Below are 18,563 nucleotides of genomic sequence, written 5' to 3'. Positions count from 1 at the left end.
CCAAATTTCAATAGGGGTCGTCTAATGACCATGAACAATGTGCGTACCAAGTTTCAAGACGGTACAGCAAATTGACAGAAGCTGCAGGACAAACTAATCCCTAAGTGTCAGCAGGCGACACAAAAATGCATGAGTCATTATAAACTACAGCTTTCCAAGACACAAAAGCAATTTCATTATTCAATCTGATGGCCTGTCTTTTCTAGGAATTCCAAATTTCAGCTAAAAATCTCCATAGTATTAAGATACTGAAAACAGATCATTCTGAACACAAAGGAAATGTCTTTCAAAGCCAATCGCCCAAATTGAATTACTCTTGAAAAAAAAATTATTCCAGAGATTTTAAAAAATGACTCAATTTCTTAAAAGAATCAAATTCTGAACAGATGATACTATGCACAAAGCTCTGTGCAAGATTTAATGGAAATTAAGTGCTTAACCGTCATGAGAAATTATATTTTTTTCAATGCAGCATGTCATGTGAAAGCTCTCGTGAAACATTAAATGTTAGCCTGGGGGAGGGGGGGTCAAAATTTCACATTAGATCGAGGCACCTTGGGGGCACATTTACTTAGGATGTGGGCTCCCACCATGGGAAACCAGTGGCGGGTCCAGGATTTCATAACTGGGGCGGGGTACAACAGTAAAAATAGATATACGGTACATTAATCTTTTAATTTGTAAAGGTCTCGACTTAAAGTTAAAATAAACTTCATTTGCTGGCAAACTGGGGTGGGGGGTGAGGCATGGCCGTATATGTAATACCTGACCGCTTGATACCTGACCCGAAACATAAAAATATATTTCTATGCTTTGAACATTATTAAGTATGAGGGGGGGGGGGGGGACTAATGACATGCACTCCCATCACCAGAAAACTAAAAATCTATTTTACTTTAAACATCATGGCAGGGGAGAGGGGGTTTCAGGGTCCACTCAAAAAGACATTTGTCTAATTAAATCTTAAATGATGCATCCTGGTGTAATTCATGCAATATTTTTTATACCGAATTAACTTGAAATGTTCATATGGAAAAAGTTCCCCTTGGATGGATCAGTCATTGAAATTAATCCATTTATATTAAATAACTGTTCCAGACTTTCGGAGAAACATGGTTCCAAAGTTGGAACACAAATGAGAAAACACAAGAAATTGAAAGTAAAATAGTTAATGAACAAAATCAGAGTTTGAAAATGTTCAGCAATGCAGGGGCCAATCCAGGATTTAAATTTAGAGGGAGCATAACTTAAATGCTTAACCTTTGATTTAAAGTAATGGAAGAAGTTCGAAGAACTCTCCACAGAACATTTTAACAATTAATAGTCCGAATTTGGTTCATTTCGAGCATATTGTACTAGCCTTTTTCCTCCCTTATTGAAATAAAAAGTAAATTTGGATAATTTGGTGTAGGGTCAGCTCCTGGATTCGCTAGTGCAATTAAATATTTTTCACTTAAAATGTTTTGATAATTTTTTTCTTACTTTCTCTACATATATGTCTTAAATGTTTTTTTCATTATTCTGAAAATTAAACAAACAATTAATGTTAAGGTTTTGATCTGAAAGTTTTTGATCGAAAACAAATCTAAGGCTTTGATAAGTCGTCAATGTAAAACCCTCTGATAAATTCAGAAAATAAACTTTTTTGATGCGAAATTATCTTTTAAAAAAATGGATTTCAGTCAGTTTTTGCATTATTTTAATTTATTGAAATAATTTTATCTTTTTATCATTATAACTTCAATAAGAGATTCTTTTATGATAACGCCCATGCATATCCAGTGGTTTTTTTCTTACTTTTAAGGGAATGGTGGCAGGTTCCTTTAATAGCAGAAAAATAGTGTCAATTTGGCAAAAAGAGGAAAAAGTAACAAAATTATTTCATTCAACAAAACTATCAACATGAATTCATTTATGGCTCTAAATTGCAACATTTGCTAAATGTTTGGAGTTCAAAGCTCCTCAAATATATATATACCGGTATAATATATTTATTTAATTGTTAAAGAGGATTTTTTTACCTTGGTAGGTGAAAAATCTATACTTTTTCAGCAGGGAAAAGTGGCCAAATTTTGGCCCAAAAAGGGCTGAAAAAAACTCTCACTGATATCCATCCAAAGTAGAGTAGAAAAACCTCATGTGATTGATTTAAAAGGATGAATTCAAAAGCAGCTATAAATTCAAGTCATCATCAGCTTTACAAATTGCTTCCACTAAACATTTCCATCCAACTATTAATATGCTAAAGAGAAGTTTTGCAGAGAAAATATGTTGCAATGCACTTTATGGCAATGATGGATGAATAAAATTAGTATGGCATTAGAATGTCAAAGACATTTTAAGTCTTCCTCCAAAATTGTAAAAAATCGTATGCCAAGAGAAAAGGTTACAAATGAAATTAGCCCAGTCACATTTAGTTTAGTTTTCCTGATATTTCAATTAACTGATATCTTAGAATAAAGCATGCTCTAAATTGCATTACATGACATATGTCACATTTCATTATTTCATGGCACTAATTCCTTTCTCTTTTTGTCATTATTTTGATCAATCATTATACACTCTAAATGATATCTTATATATGGAATATATGACAGTTAAATAACTGTTTTTAACCCATTGAGGAACACTTCTAGTTTAGCAGTCCCAAGAAGTGTAAAATCATGATGTCATGTAATTATTGAGGTTGCCACATCCTAGCTGCTCAATACTTTGTCGTTCGCAGCCTGCCAGGGTGACATAACGAACCAGTCAATTGTAACCACGCCCCCCCCCCAGGTCCTGGGGGATAGCGGGGACATTGACTTTCAGTCTAGCAAACCCTGGGTAAAATCCCCGCCCTGCTGGTAAAATCCCCGCCAAGTGCCCCCGCAACCCATTACCCTAGATAAGGCCCATTCCACGCTATTTTTGGCACGACGAAAAAAACACCCGCATTCACCCGGCACTGTGGGGTCACCAAGAAGGTATAAACATGGCCCATTTCCCCGGCTATCCCCAGTATAAACCCTGACCTGGGGGGGCCGTGGTTACAACTGAGTGGTGCATAAAAACATTAGTTTTGCGACCTTTCTAAAACTAAAAGGCTGAGTTAAGTGGGGCATCGCTTAACATAAAAGGTCAAGGTCATTTCTTGACTGGAAATTTTCAACAGCTACTGGTTATATTGAACACTTACCAATATACACAAATTACAGCATCACAACTCAAATGGCCATGAGAAACTGCTCATTCATCAGTTTCATGTTTTGCAATTTAGAAAAACAATTATGTCTTCTTACCTTTCTCTCAGCATCTTTTAATTGAAGTATCTTTGGGGATTGTTTTTAAAGTCTTTTGAAGTTTTGCAAACAACAAATGGTTAAAATAACAACATTTAAAAGATAAGAAACTGTGTTTAGAAAGATTGAAAGTTAATTGCTTCGCTGGAGGCTTTTAATTACCGACACAAAAATACTAAAAAAAATATAGAGTAAATAGTTTTTTAGAATTAAAAGTCGAAGGAGATCTCTTCAAAATCTTGTTAATTGCTCAAAAACCTAGTTTTTTGAGGTAATATTTCACTTTATATTTAATATGACAACAAAATGTCCACTCAATTACAAAGAGGAGCAATTTAAAGAGATTAACATTTCATTGTGTATTTAAATCAAAAACAACAAAATATTCACTCATTTGAAATGAAGGGAAAATTAATGCGACCAACTTAGTAGTAACAATTTGCATGTCATATTTGAAATACAAAAATTATGTCAGGAGAGAGTGAAAAAATGTCATTTTGACACACAGCCCAAGTCTTGTTAAGGAAATTTATCTATCCGCTAAATGTTGGACAAATTAACTAATGTAATGTTAAATAAGTATATCTGTTCTGACACAGAAATGTGCGCATTTAATGATGTTGCAATATCATATTTAGATGGTTCTTTAATGGAAGCCATTAATATATTGCGCATAAAGCTAAGAAAATATGTTATGCAATTAGTGAAACAAATCCCATATCACCAGCATAAAGACAACATTATACATAATCTGGCACATAGCGTCAGCCTTCATACAAACAGAATATAAACGCATAAAACTTCTAGCTTGCAATGACGCTTGCAGATGCTCACATAAATCTCTATTTTTAGTCTGCCTTCTTACAAACAGAATATAAATGCATATCACTTGTAATTTTTTGCAGATGATAAAATTTCTCAAATTTACATGGTTGAACAAGGGCACAAGACAATATATTCTGGCCAGAGTGAAATAGAACTGCCAATATGTTGGTTACATGTGGATATAGTTTCATGTAAATTGGTCAAAAGGACATAGTTTTATGTGAATTGGTTGCATGTGGAACAAGTTTCATGTCGATTGGTTAATAGTGGACAAATTTCAATGTTAATTAGTTACATGTTGACAATAAGTTCCATGTGAATTGGTCACATGTGGACATAGTTTCATAATGTGGACCAAATTTCATGTGAATTGGTTACATGTTGACATCAATAAGTTTCATGTGAATTGGTTACATGTAGACCAAGTTTCATCACAAGGAAATATCTTTCTGTTGCATGTGCATTTTGATGTGGTTTAGTTTTTGCAAGACAGCATCTTTCCTGAACAAAACCAAAGCTTGTAAACCATATCAGAGTGTTTCCTTTGTTAATGTTTTTTATACGTTAACTCCCATATATGAATGATAAGAAGTAGGTGGAGCTTAACCGTTCAATAACTTGCAGGCAGATAAATCAAAAGGCTGACAACATGGTTCAAAACAGTTATGGCGTCCACTACCCTCAGGATAGGAATTAAACACTTGCACTCAAAGACTGTTCATGTATAATTTACCAGTCAATTATAACCACGGACCCCAGGTCCAGGGATATACTGGGGATAGTGGGGGAAATGGGCCGTGTTTTTACCTTTCAGGTGACCGTGCAGTGCCGGTAGAATGTGGTGGTTTTGTCTTGCGCCAAAAATAGTGGGGAATGTTCCTTACCTAGGGTCCCTGGGGTGCGGGGGCATTTGGGGGGATTTTACCAGCAGTTTGTCTTCCCAGGGCGGGGATTTCACCCGGGCTTGGCTGGACCGAAAGTCAAAGTCTCTGCTATTCCCCGGACCTGGGAGGGCCGTAGTTACAATTGACTGGTGCATAATTTCAATAACTTGGATTGAAGGTGCAAAACTATAATAATTGTGATATTTTGACCTTTTCTCAGACAAACAGACAAGCTTTTTTTAATTTTCCATATAAAATAGCATATAATTTTTTTTATTTGATTTTCAAACACTTTGCTGAATTTCCACATAATTACACATTTATTGCTTAGTCATAATGATTCTTTTCAAAATAAAATTTTACCATAAATGTTCATTTTCAAATTCATCTGACCACTTGCCTCTAACTTGGTGGTTTATGACCTGCGCTTATCTCTTTATTGGTGCTTTATGACCCATAACTAATGGCAAAACAAGGCATAAAAGAACTATATAAAAACTCCATATCTAGATTACGAGCCCAATAAAACCTTTCTAATTGTCTGGGGTATTCCGCAGACTTCATTTGTTCATTCTTGTATTGATGATCAAAATAATATAATATGCAATAATACTTAAACATTCATAATTTAAAAAAAAAATATATATATATATCTACCCAGTATTGAAATTATCATTCATGACACAATTTCCCAGATTTTTTCTTATTTTATTCATTTTTGTTTTGCTTTATTAAACTTGAGTTATTACCCATGAAAAATGAAATCTTAATACGGCCTGACAAGGCTGTACCAAATTCATTCTATATTTTAGTGCCACTCTGAGGTTCCAATTTGAAATATACCACTCATTGGCAGGAATAAAGCAAACAAAGTGTAATAGAAAAAAACGAATCAAATACTTTTTATATAAAAGATTTCACCAATAGCTTATAATCATAAAGAAAGCATCCTATGCATTTGCAGACCTGAATATGATGCCTCATCATTGGCAACCATATATATTTCCACAGTACTTACTTCCGATACACTTTATACATACAGTGGGAGAAAATTGACTGACAAAATCTCGTTTTAATGAATATGCATGAGGCAGGGGAGACAACTCTTATTCCAATGAAATTGCATGTAACAATAAAACACTCCTCAACAATGGGGAGTGTACTGCATTGTCAGTTGTCTCCACAGGCAAGTGGTCTAAGTGGCATTTTTACAATTTGTAATGATAAGGCAGGCTGAGTTCATTTTGAGCTTTCGCCAGATTTTTTTTTGCAACGGGGAAACATTAGAAAGAGTGTCTGTGCTTATTTCTGTACAGGTACCTTGCGGAACCAATGATTTAACACCCTCATTAATCATTCATGATTACCAAGCCATTCATCCAATGTACACAAAGAAGCATATAAGCGCAGTAGTGTTTTTGGAGTATCCGAGGATAATGATGCCTTTATTTCAAATTTTTAGCCTTAGAAACCTTCTTTAAAAAATGGAGAAGCTTTATTTTGATAACTGTTTCTTTTTTTCGATTCTGAAGGATGGAAACCTACACAAACGATGATGCTAAAACCAACTTAGTATGGCATTATGTCCAATGGTTGGGAACTGACTAAAACGCAGTAGTTACCATTGATTATACAGTCCAACCGCGTTGGCTCCAACTGATTTGGCTTGAATCACTCGTTGGCTTGATTTGGATATTAAGGACCCATTTCTTTATATTGTATGTAAGAATTCCTGCTTGCCTTGATTTTACTGAGGCTTCAGGTATTTTCTCTGGTTCTTGGGAGTTCGAGCCAGCTGGGTTCGACTTTTCTATAAATTGAACCTCACATTAGATAAATAATGAAGAAGATTTCGCTGTCAGGTATAAAAGCCTTCTATATGTCAATGTAGCTTTAAACCTATATAATAGCATAAACCCCACGTATTATAAAATGAAGTTTTAAAACATCAATTTAATTTCATATCTTTCTAAAATCATGCTGATATCTCCTTAAAAACTCATATTCCTACCTGCCACAACAGCCCTTTTATTTCTGTTACAAGCGCGCACGACTTGACAGCGACATGGTCTGAAATAAAACAAAATAAATCATTATAAATTGCAACTGTAGCGTATCATGGCGTATAAAGCGAAAACTGAAATATAATTGCATCTGTGCTATGGGTGTGCATCATTGTGAAATTGATGGATGTTTGTTATTGTGGTTTCATACAGCAAATGATAATATACCTTAAAGATGCACTATTACTCCCAAATAAGATTTAACACATTTAATACAATTGTTTAAATATACCGTAAAGGATGAACAAATGTCGAAAACAATAGATCTTATGGAGGATACCGAGTTTAATTTAAAAGAAATGTGCAGAAAACACAGTATTGCTGCCTTATTTGACTATTATAAGCAGATTGCAGTATATCTATTAGCATTCACCAATCATTTAATATTTTTGCATTTTCAGCTATTAAATATATGGTTATAATATTGTAAATAGTTATTAATATTTTCCACAAGTGCATTATTTAGTAAGTAGTTGAGGGACCTGGGTGTATCACTCAAAATTTGTTTTGCATGTGTATGTAATTAGTTGGAATAAGAGTGTCACTTTAATTAATAAGTCGCATTATAAAACTAAATAAAAATTTGCGACAAAATTCATACTCAAGTAGCTTAAATTCTGGATTTTAAATAACTAAATTTATACAAATAAATTACATTAACGCTGTTGGTTTTGTGGTTTTATACAGGAAGTGATAATATAGCTTAATAAAACACATTATAAAAACATGTTACAAAGCTTTGATACTTTATTTACTTAAATTAGAGATTTTAAAGGACTAAATTTATATTGCAAAAAAAATAAACTAAATTTATAGATAAATTATACATAGTCGAAATTTTCTTCCCTAAGTATAAACGTTTCCAAACATAGGCATCTCTAAATTTAACATAATGTTCAAATGGCACTATTAAAAAGAAATCTTATGATAAATGGGAACCTTAACTGCAGAAGAATTATCATAATGGTACTTAGTGTGCAAGCTTTCTCCACCCCTGACAAAACGACATGAAAGAGATAAAATGAGAGCTGTCAATTGAAATGATTGCTTCTGTCATTCAGAACTCATTTACTTGATTTATCTTCTACAAACTCTGTGATTTGCTTTTCAAAGATTTTTACCAGTGGTGCTGAAATTTGGCATTCAATTGACATACAATACATGCAACATTTGTTCAATTAGGCAACTATGATAAAATTATTGATTTTGTTTTATGCAAAATCTACTTAAAAACTTGCCCCTTAAATAATGTCCCTTTTGAACATAAACATTGTCCAGAATAGGTATGCAAACTCATTATGGTAAATCAGTTCCCCAACCTAGCCTATCCCTGAAATATTCAAAAAAGGGGGTCACTCAAAACCCAACCTAACCCTGTCTGAGAATATGAAAAAAAGAGGGCTACTTTAAAGAACCCAAACTAGCCAGTCCCGAAATAAAATGAAAATGAGGGTATCTTGGACTCCAACCTTGCCCATCCCTGGGAAGTTGAAACAGAGGGTCACACGGAACCCAACCTCGCCCCTCCCTGAGAAATTGAAAAGAGGGTAACTCAGAACCCAACCTAGCCCGTCCCGGATAAATTGAAAAGAGAGTCACTCTGAACCTAACCTCACCCATCCCTGAGAAATTGAAAAAGAGAGCCACTCAGAACCTATCCTCGCCCATCCCTGAGAAATTGAAAAAGATAGTCACTCAGAACCCAACCTCGCACATCCTTGAGAAATTGAAAAAGAGAGTCACTCAGAACCCAACCTTGCCACCCCGGCGAAATAATGACCATGGTCGACCATGGTCCCCACGGTTTTTTGACAGTTTTTGACGGTCAACCATGTTTTATCATGGTTAACCATCAAGTACCATGGGAAAATCATTGCCTGGACCACGGTCGACCATGGTCGACCGTGGTCGACCATGGTCTACCATGGTACAAAAAAATATCACCATGGTATACCATGGTTTGACCATGGTCGACCATGGTCTACCATGGTACAAAAAAAGATCACCATGGTATACCATGGTTTTTGAAGGTCAACCATCAAGTACCGTGAAAAAACCCACAGTAGACCATGGTACAAAAGTTTTACTCCGAGAGTCACCATTTCAACCATGGTCTACCATGGTACACCAAGGTTGACCATGGTCAGCCACTGTGACAGCTTACCATAGTCTACCATCATCCTTTTTTATCTAATTCTTTACTTTGGATAAGTCTAAAAATGATTTGTTGATTTTGGTAAATAACAGAAATAGCAACTTAATAAATGTGGTCTTATTCTTTACTGATATTTAGTAAACACACAACTTGTCAACAACAGAAGTTGTGTTTCAGTATTAACCCTTTACCAGCTGTTCTGCTAATTTTAGACTCATCCACAACGAAAGCATCTGATGGAAAGGAAGAATATCTATTGGAAAGGAAGAATGCCAAATTTGAAAACCTTTGAAAACATTGTGGGAAATAGAGCATTTGCTCATTACCGAGCATCTATGCTCCATTCCTCTGTGAAATGATGTTCTTGTGTTTAATTACTGTTCAAGAACTATGCAAAACTGTACTAGAACAGTAACTGATCACTTTTAAGAACAGTTGTACTTGAACAGTTCAAGAATACTTTTTAAGAACAGTTCTTGAATTTTTTAAAGACTATTGTTGTTCTAATACTGTTCTATATTAAAGTCTAGTACAATATAAGAACTGTTCATGAATAGTGTTTGCACTTAAAATGTTCTTGAACTGTTCATAAAGACAAGTTGGCACATTTAAAGAATAGTTTATGAACTTTTATGTTCTTAATATGTTCTTGAAATGTTCTTTTTAAACAATTTGGCACATCATAGGAACAGCTTATGAACATGGCAAGTTCTTAAAATGTTCTGCATATATATGTCTTTGAAAGGAAACTTGTACAAAAACAAGTAGTTGCATCAGCAACAGGCAGGAAGTTGAGGTAGCTGTGGTTACAACTGGCTGGTGCATTTAGTGTAACACATTTGGCCCAGTTATAACCCAAAGATTATAAATAAAAAAATAACAAACATAAAGAAAATTCCATATCAAAATAACATGAACATTAAAATTAAATTTATTTTAATTAAAGCACCACATATATCATATGTATCATGTAAGGTGCCATGGATAATTTATATTTTTTATATATTTTTTTTTAATAGATTTTTTTATTTATTTTTTGTCAAGATTTTGTCAAGTTATTAGTAACTTTTTTCATGAAAAATGTGGAATATTTTTTAAAATGACATATATTCATTATCTTGTCAAAAAAAAAATAAAAAATAAAAAAAATATACAAAAAATATTTTATTTTATATAAAATTACTGTATCCAGGCAATGTGACGAGCACCTGTGGTCAACACTGGTTAATTAGTTGTTAAACCGGTTAAATATAATATTTACAAAATACTATAGCCATATTCTAACGTAGCTATATAACTATATTCTAACGGTTACGCATTTAAGAAGAAACGCTCTTCACTGGCGGAGATAGTTTCGAACGCCCGCCATTTTTGTCGAAATAATGCGCCAAATAAACTGATGTCTTGTTTCGTTTATTTAAGGTAAGTTCAAGCGATGTAAGGAGTATAATTCAGTAACGTTTATAACGATCTTTTACGCTAATATTATTGTTTAAAATAACATAGCAACATTTTGAAGTAATGAGCAAATATGTTTTGTTGTAATACATTTTCGCGACAAACATACGAAATACGTTTGTGTAGAAACACAGTTAAATGCTTGCTGACTAGCGTTCAGCTAATACTTAATATATATATATATATATATATATATATTAAAGCAGCTTTTAAATTTGTTTCTTAACGTTGGTAAGCTATTTTTGTCGAGAAAAAGGATCAATTGTAATGGGCCGGCAGCGATGCAAAAGTGGGTGGGGAAGGTCAAAAACTAAAACCTTTAAAAAGTTTTTATTGTTTTGAGGAACGATCTTTTAGGGGAGTGAAACATATATTTTTGGCGACATGTTAGTAGGGAGTTAACAAATTTTACAATAGAATATTAATATTTTTTATAAAAAAAAACTTTCACATTTATTCTAAAAAGTCTGTTTACATTATCACTTTGTTTTCATGTCAAAATGCTCCAGACTACCTATTTAACAATGTTGTGAGTTCGTTATTATATCTTGTCAAATAAAAAAAAAAAGTTCTTCAGGTTAATAATGAAAAGTAGTGGATGAGAGATCATTTCCGGGTTACAAATATGTTAATATCTTTTTAAATATAGCTGCAATCAAAACAAAGACATTGTTGATTGGACAGTTTCAATAACTTCGACTCAGTCACAAATATACTCTTTTTGTTTAAAGACAATATAGCTTTTTGATTTGAAATCTGATAAAATCTTATATCATAAAATATGCTCAAATCCTAATTACAGCTCCTCATGTTGCAATGGATAAATGGGTATGAATCATGCTTGTTAAATATTGAACCTCAAAACTAAGAAGAAATTGATTTTTTTAACATTTTTAAATTTTGGTCCTTCAATGGACTTTTGCATCGCTGCCAACCCTTGACCTTTTAAATAACCACTATGCAAGCAAATTATGGTTAAGTGTCTGAAATGTTGTTTCGTCTATTTTAGCCAACCCAAAGGAGCTAACAAATAAATCATCAGTCCTCAAAAGAATCAACCAGTGAAGGAGAAAAACATTCAAAGCCGTAAATTGTCAAATCCATCAGTGAGTAGACTATTTTTTAAAGCAAATGGTAAGATTTTCATTCTGGTTTTGAAAACAATATGGTTGGATGTGTGGAGTGGATTTTATATGTAACAGACAAACACTAATGAGAATCTTTAAAAAAAAAATCAGACTCAATAAATTTGAGCTCTTTGGTTCGAAAGAATTAAATAAGCTATCATTAATTTATATACCTGCAACATTGAAATCTTAATTCGCACTGATTTGATAACCAACTGGCCGTTAGTTATTTGAAAATGTTGGCAGTACAAATAAATAAAAGAAATATTTTTCAGGTTGGAAGATGGATGTCAAAGTCTCAGACAACGAAAGGCTTCCAGAGTTAAGAAAAGACCACTTCAACAAAAACAATCATGCAAAGAATGACTGCAAAAAATCTTTTCGCAGATGCGTTTCATCATCAAGTGTATAAGGAAAAGGGACCTGGGTACAGAGACTAGATGTAAATGTCAAGGACTGAAATGAGCAATTCAATGGTTTCTTACTAATTGTGTTTATATGCGTCATAAGAAATTAAAACTGTTATAAATGGATGTGTAGTAATGATGAAATTATCACCCTGTGTCGAATGACATTAACTATTCATGAATTTAGTTCATGAATGACATTTTGAAAAAATAATGTTCATGAACTGTCAAGTTCATTTACTAAGCAGGAGTTCATGAACTTAGTGGGAGTTCATGAACATGATTTGTCCAAATTGTCATTCATGAATAGTTCATGTTATTCTCATCAAACGCTTGACGTCACTGACATGGATAAGTAATTTGCTGGACTAAAGAAGCTCGATACATGGAAAATGATAAATGCGAATCAATTAATACGCTGTCGTTCTAGAATCAAAATAACAACTGTATGACTAACTTTTATCAGTAAATACAAAACTGAGTTTGGCGCGCTGATGCAAAAAATTAAGTCATTAATAACTATATGCATTTAAACTCCAGAATTACCTTTAAGAACCATTAATGTACATGTGCATACTTTTTGTTTCTTAAATACAATAACTTTATCAACTGTGTTAGTTTGAATTTTTTATCCATGTTTTTATGCACATTGGTTAAAAGTACATGTTTGAAAAATATAATGATATAATTAAGGAGAGATAACAGTTTAACTTGCGTCTATGCTGTAAGAGCGCAGTAGGGCATGTGAGCAAATTTCATAAAGCATGTTAGAGCATCTTGGGTCATTTGCTTTCTTACCCTACTGCGTTCATACAGCATAAGCGCAGTAAAATGTGAGCAATACTTGTAACTTTAATACATAATCATAAATGAAAAAAATGTTCATTGTGGTAAAACAGAAGCAGTTAAGAAAAGTAATCTACTTTTCATGAAGAATTGAAATTGGTTACCTAAAACTGGAGCTTATAAGAAAGTGTTTTCAATTTTCTTGTTGACTATTTCTTTCATAATAGTGGTTGACATTTTAAACAAGAAAGTTATAATGTAACAATTGTTCAAGATTTGTTCCTAAAACGTTATCGTTTAACAATTGTTATCACATCTAGTCAGGAATGTACTGGGTAGATTTCAAGATTTTAATCCATGCAAGAACATTTCTAGATCCGTACTTGATCTATTCTTAACGTGTACAAGAACCACTAGAAAATGATAAGAACATTTTAAGAAATGTGCATGAATTGTTCTTGAACTGTTCAAGAACTGTACTTTTACTACTATTTAAGAAATGTGCATGAATTGTTCTTGAACTGTTCAAGAACTGTACTTTTACTACTCTTTAAGTGTGCAGGAACAATTCAAGTTCTTGAAATGTAACAGTTTCAGTTTAAGAACTATATTGTAGGAACAATTGTTCAAGATCTGTTCCTAAAATGCATTTCGGGTTTGATCTTTTTGTTAAAAATGTGTTATTCTGTAATAGATAATTAATAAGCCTCAACTGTCCATTATGCAAAATATTGGAGGGTCTTCGGCGCTACGTGCCGCCGCCGAAGACGCTCCAATATTTTACATAATGGACAGTTTGAGGCCTATATCATACTAAATATATATATATATATATATATACTATAATTTTGTTCTAGTCAAAGTTTGACACAAGTTGTTAGCTATTGCAGAGAAGTAAGACATTTTTTTTCTTCTCATATACATGTAAATGGGATATCAACAGAATACAGTACTCGGCATGCTAAACTAGATGACGCCATAAACATATTTTAATCAATACAATTCCATTTCACTGATTTTGATCTTTGTTAAGTTTGTTGTCAATCCTATTTATGTGACCATGGTCTACCATGGTATGTGACCATGGTCTACCATGGTATGTGACCATGGTCTACCATGGTATGTGACCATGGTCTACCATGGTATGTGACCATGGTCTACCATGGTAGTTCATGGTCTACCATGGTAGTTCATGGTCATATACCATGGTAGTTCATGATATATCATGGTAGTTCATGATATATCATGGTATACCATGTAACGTCAAATGGCCGCCCCATGGTTTATGACCATGGTCTACCATGGTGTGCTACCATGGTCTACCATGGTGTGCTACCATGGTCTAGCATGGTATCAAACCATGGTAGACCATGGTCTACCATGGTATAATACCATGGTGTGATACCGTGGGGCGGCCATTTGACGTAACATGGTAGTCCATGGTAGTCCATGGTCATATGACCATGAACTACCATGGTAGTCCATGGTAGTCCATGGTTATTGGCCATCATTTTCGCAGGGGCAGTCCCTGTAATTTGAAACAGAGGGTCACTCAGAACCCAACCTCACCCATCTCTGAGATATTGAAAAGAGGGTAACTCAGAACCCAACCTCGCCAGTCCCTGTAATTTGAAACAGAGAGTCACTCAGAACCCAACCTCACCCATCTCTGAGAAATTAAAGAGGGTAACTCAGAACCCAACCTCACCAGTCCCTCTAATTTGAAACTGTGAGAGTCACTCAAAACCAAACCTCGCCCGCGCCTCTAATTTGAAACAGAGAGTCACACAGAACCCTATTGCCCACCCCTTTAAATTTGAAACAGAGAGTCACTCAAAACCAAACCTCGCCCGCGCCTCTAATTTGAAACAGAGAGTCACTCGGAACCCAACCTCGCCCATCCCTCTAATTTGAAACAGAGTCACTCGGAACCCAACCTCGCTTGTCCCTGTAATTTAAAACAGAGAGTCACTCGGAACCCAACCTCACCTGTCCGTTATTTGAAACACTACAGAGAGTCACTCGGAACCCAACCTCACCTGTCCCTGTTATTTGAAACACTACAGAGAGTCACTCAGAACCCAACTTTAACTGTCACAAAGAAAATTAAAAACAGAAGACCAAAAAGGATATTGCTAAACCTCATTTTTACCCCAATCCATCTAAAATTTGCCTTTAAATGCAGAACAATGGTTAAATGGCACCATTAAAAAGCAAGGCTATATAATATGATAAATGGGAACCTTAACTGTGGAAGAATGGTACTTAGTGTGCAACCTTTGTGCCCACCCCTGACAAAATGACATGAACAAGATAAAATGTGACCTGTCAATTAAAATGATTACTTCTGTCATTCAGATCTCATTTACTTGATTTATCTTCTACATATTCTGTGATTTGCTTTTCAACACTTTCCTTACAATCAAATAGTTCTTTCATTCCATTGACATGTTGAGTGCCTCTGTGATTTTTAAACATACATTTTAAAGATATGCAAAGAGACATCATTTATTATAATGACAAAATAATCATTTTAAAGAAATATATTATTTCATTATATTAAATTGAATGTTTCATTTTCTACAAACATTAATTGAGATGGATAATATTCTAGCTTTATTATCATTATTATTTATATTAATACTATTATCATTATTATTATTTATTTTTTTAAATTTACTAAATCTGTTATCAAATTTCAAAAACAATTTTATGCTTAAAACAAGCTATAGAAATAAAAAATAAAAAAAATTGCTTTGCTCTTTTTTATTATGCAAATAATTTTATACTAAATAGAAAGAAAATTTTAACTAAAATCTTCATGAAAGAACACTTACCTTCAAAAATGAATTAAGCTCTTTTCTATAAAAACTTTCAACATAAAATAATCTTAAATAATTTCATTCAGTGATTATACTTTTCTGTGCATAAATCACTTGCCTTTTCGCTTATAATTATCACAATTAATCCTTTGTTTATGCTCAAACTTTATATTTCTGCAAATTTAAAATATTTTATTGAAATAAAAATTGTTTTAACTAATTTAAAAAAAAATCAATGACAAGCTTAATTAGACAACATAAGATTCCTTTTGTTAAATCCACTTTCTTTAACAAATTTATTTAGTTCACTGCATTTTTAGTTAATTTAAATAATGAATTAAGCTTCTAACTATCTTACTTTATCAAAAGGCATTCCTAAAATCCACGCAAATTAGCATCACGATTAAATTAACGCTGGACAATTAACAAAGCTGAAATATGCAAATTATACACTAATTTGAAATTAAAATGGCTAATTAATGTAATAAAAGTGCCTAATTTTTTATTTAAAAAACACTCTGTTTTAATCTAACAAGATTTTAAACAATTTGATATTCAAGCAAAATAAATGAAAATATATATAAATGAAAAAAAGATAGAAATATTTTTGGAAACATAAAAAAAATATTAGAATTTCACAACCCTTTAAATTCTAAAACATGACATTTAAAGTTATGTTTAAAATTCCATAAAACAATTTCTTTGCATTTCCTCCGACGTCTTACAAATAAATGAATAATTCATTTTCATTCTATTCCTTAAATAGCAGCAATTTAACTATTTTAGCTGTTTATAGCCTTCCAACATCCTTTTATTACATTTATTGCCTCTTAAAATGCATTTCAACAAATTTTTTGTCGTCCTTCATTCCCTTATACACGTTTAAAGATCAAGCTCTGAGCATTAAATGAGAAAAAGTCGGAATGTTCCTAAATATGATCTCTGACCCTATCTCCTGCGATCACTGAATTTAGAAGAAATACAAAACATTTTGCTATCATGCAACTAATTAAATCCTTCTCAATTCACTAGCAAAAAAAATCCCCTTTATCCAGAGAAATTCATTCCAAAAAAAAAGAGTTAAAAACTAATCCGGTGTTTGTTTGCTTTAAGCGCGATATTATATCATTAATCTTAAGATGCATGAATTCTCAATCCAAACAAAACCTTCGAGAATGAGAGAAAAATTGATTACTCCTTTCTCATGATAATTACAACTTCATCCCTTTTAAACTCTGACATTTTTTCACCAAAGAAAGTGATAGTCTGCCATTATTTCATTAATTCCGTAAAAAACATCTCACAGGGGTATTTATTTTCTGCTAACATCTAAATTGAAAAAAATAATGATGTCACTTAGGTACCCCACTCCGTTCATAAGTGACACTAAAATTTCTGAAGACTGACAATTTCATTAAGTGCTATAAATCTTCTACATTCCGAATAGATACACGCTCTTTAAAAAGAAGAAAGTAATACATATTGTTTTTCATGAGCACTTACTTTACACAAAATATTTGTTATGTAATCCAAGAGAAATTTGAATTTTCTCATTCACAATTATCCACATGATTTCTTTGAATGAAACTCATAATCGAATCAGTCAAACGTCCAATAAAATATGTCAAAAAAATCACACAAAATTAATATAACCATATATCCATAAATCTTGCCAAGAAATCATATCTCCTTGATTTGACAAAGTGAATGCAATTAGATTATGACTTGGGCCATATAATTGCAACATAGACATCCATTAACCTTATTAACTGAGCGAGAAATAGAGAGAATAATCCTCCAGCTACCAACGTCTGATGTCGAAAACCCTCCTCTCTCATACCAGCTTTTGTTGCATTAACTTCGTGCTTCATTACCTTGCCTATGAATGAAGTCTGACGGCAGTCGGCATCGCTAGCTACTACTCCACTTTCCTACTATGATATGGCAATCCAGACCACAGCGATACTGAAAAAAATATAAGTATTTAAACCTACCGGTATAATAAGTCGAACAGGTGGAGATACATCAAGGATCTCTTTTCACTTAATATTGCATCTCTCTGTCTCTCCCTGTGTGACCATTGCAACGTTTAACCCAATAATAATAAATAAAAAAAAACCTATGTCCGGATTTTAACTTGAAAAAAGAGAGCAAAATTCAAACATTTTGTGTGTTTTTTTCTTATTCAGTGCACCACGTACTGTATAAAAATATTTTCTACACATTTTTTATTTTTTTAATTGCACAAATTGAGGGCAAGCTTAAGACAGCTGTAGCTTCATATAAAATTACAAGCAATGACATCCGTCGTGCATTGAGACCTCAATTTTCACAACAATTTAATATATCAGATCTCTTTTTCACTCATTGAATTTCACAATCTTTACAGGCATATAGCTAACCATTGAGCATTTAATTCAAGTCTCTGAATCATTTTAAATTTCATTCATTGCTTTTTTATATCCTCCTATAAAGCTGAATCTTTCTAAATTTCATTCACAGGTTTTACATATCCTCTTCAGCACGCAATTCCTATCAACTACTTACAATATGTACAATTATTGGTCTGTGATTGAAAATCAAAATTATCTTTACTTGGCTTGTTTGCTGTTTAACTTAAACCCACTCTGGGCCCGTGTCATCTAACAAATGCCAAAAGGATTAAATCTTGAAACCCTCTCTCACTCTATAAGGTCAAGATGGTCAGGTCAAGATTGACGCCCAATTGCATCCTCAGTGCAAACAATACAAGAAT

The 18,563-nt window shown here is 33.2% G+C and overlaps 1 protein-coding gene across 7 annotated transcripts in view; it reads right to left on the bottom strand.

The window, feature by feature from the left end:
* LOC128225070 (solute carrier organic anion transporter family member 4A1-like) overlaps positions 1 to 18,563 on the bottom strand; it is a 102,479-nt gene that overhangs the window by 46,851 nt on the left and 37,065 nt on the right. For 3 of the 7 annotated variants that reach the window (XM_052935083.1, XM_052935082.1, XM_052935085.1), the window contains 2 exons: positions 17,683 to 17,773; positions 7,002 to 7,060 (listed from right to left, as the gene is read on the bottom strand). The gene's annotated coding sequence lies outside the window, so the exon portion shown is untranslated. The other 4 variants (XM_052935086.1, XM_052935087.1, XM_052935084.1 and 1 more) reach the window with 4 other exon arrangements.

The sequence above is a fragment of the Mya arenaria genome, chromosome 2 (assembly GCF_026914265.1).
Source record: "Mya arenaria isolate MELC-2E11 chromosome 2, ASM2691426v1".
Lineage (NCBI taxonomy): Eukaryota > Metazoa > Mollusca > Bivalvia > Myida > Myidae > Mya > Mya arenaria.
The sequence above is the reverse complement of the archived record's forward strand: the minus strand, read 5'-3'. Positions and strand labels throughout refer to the sequence as shown.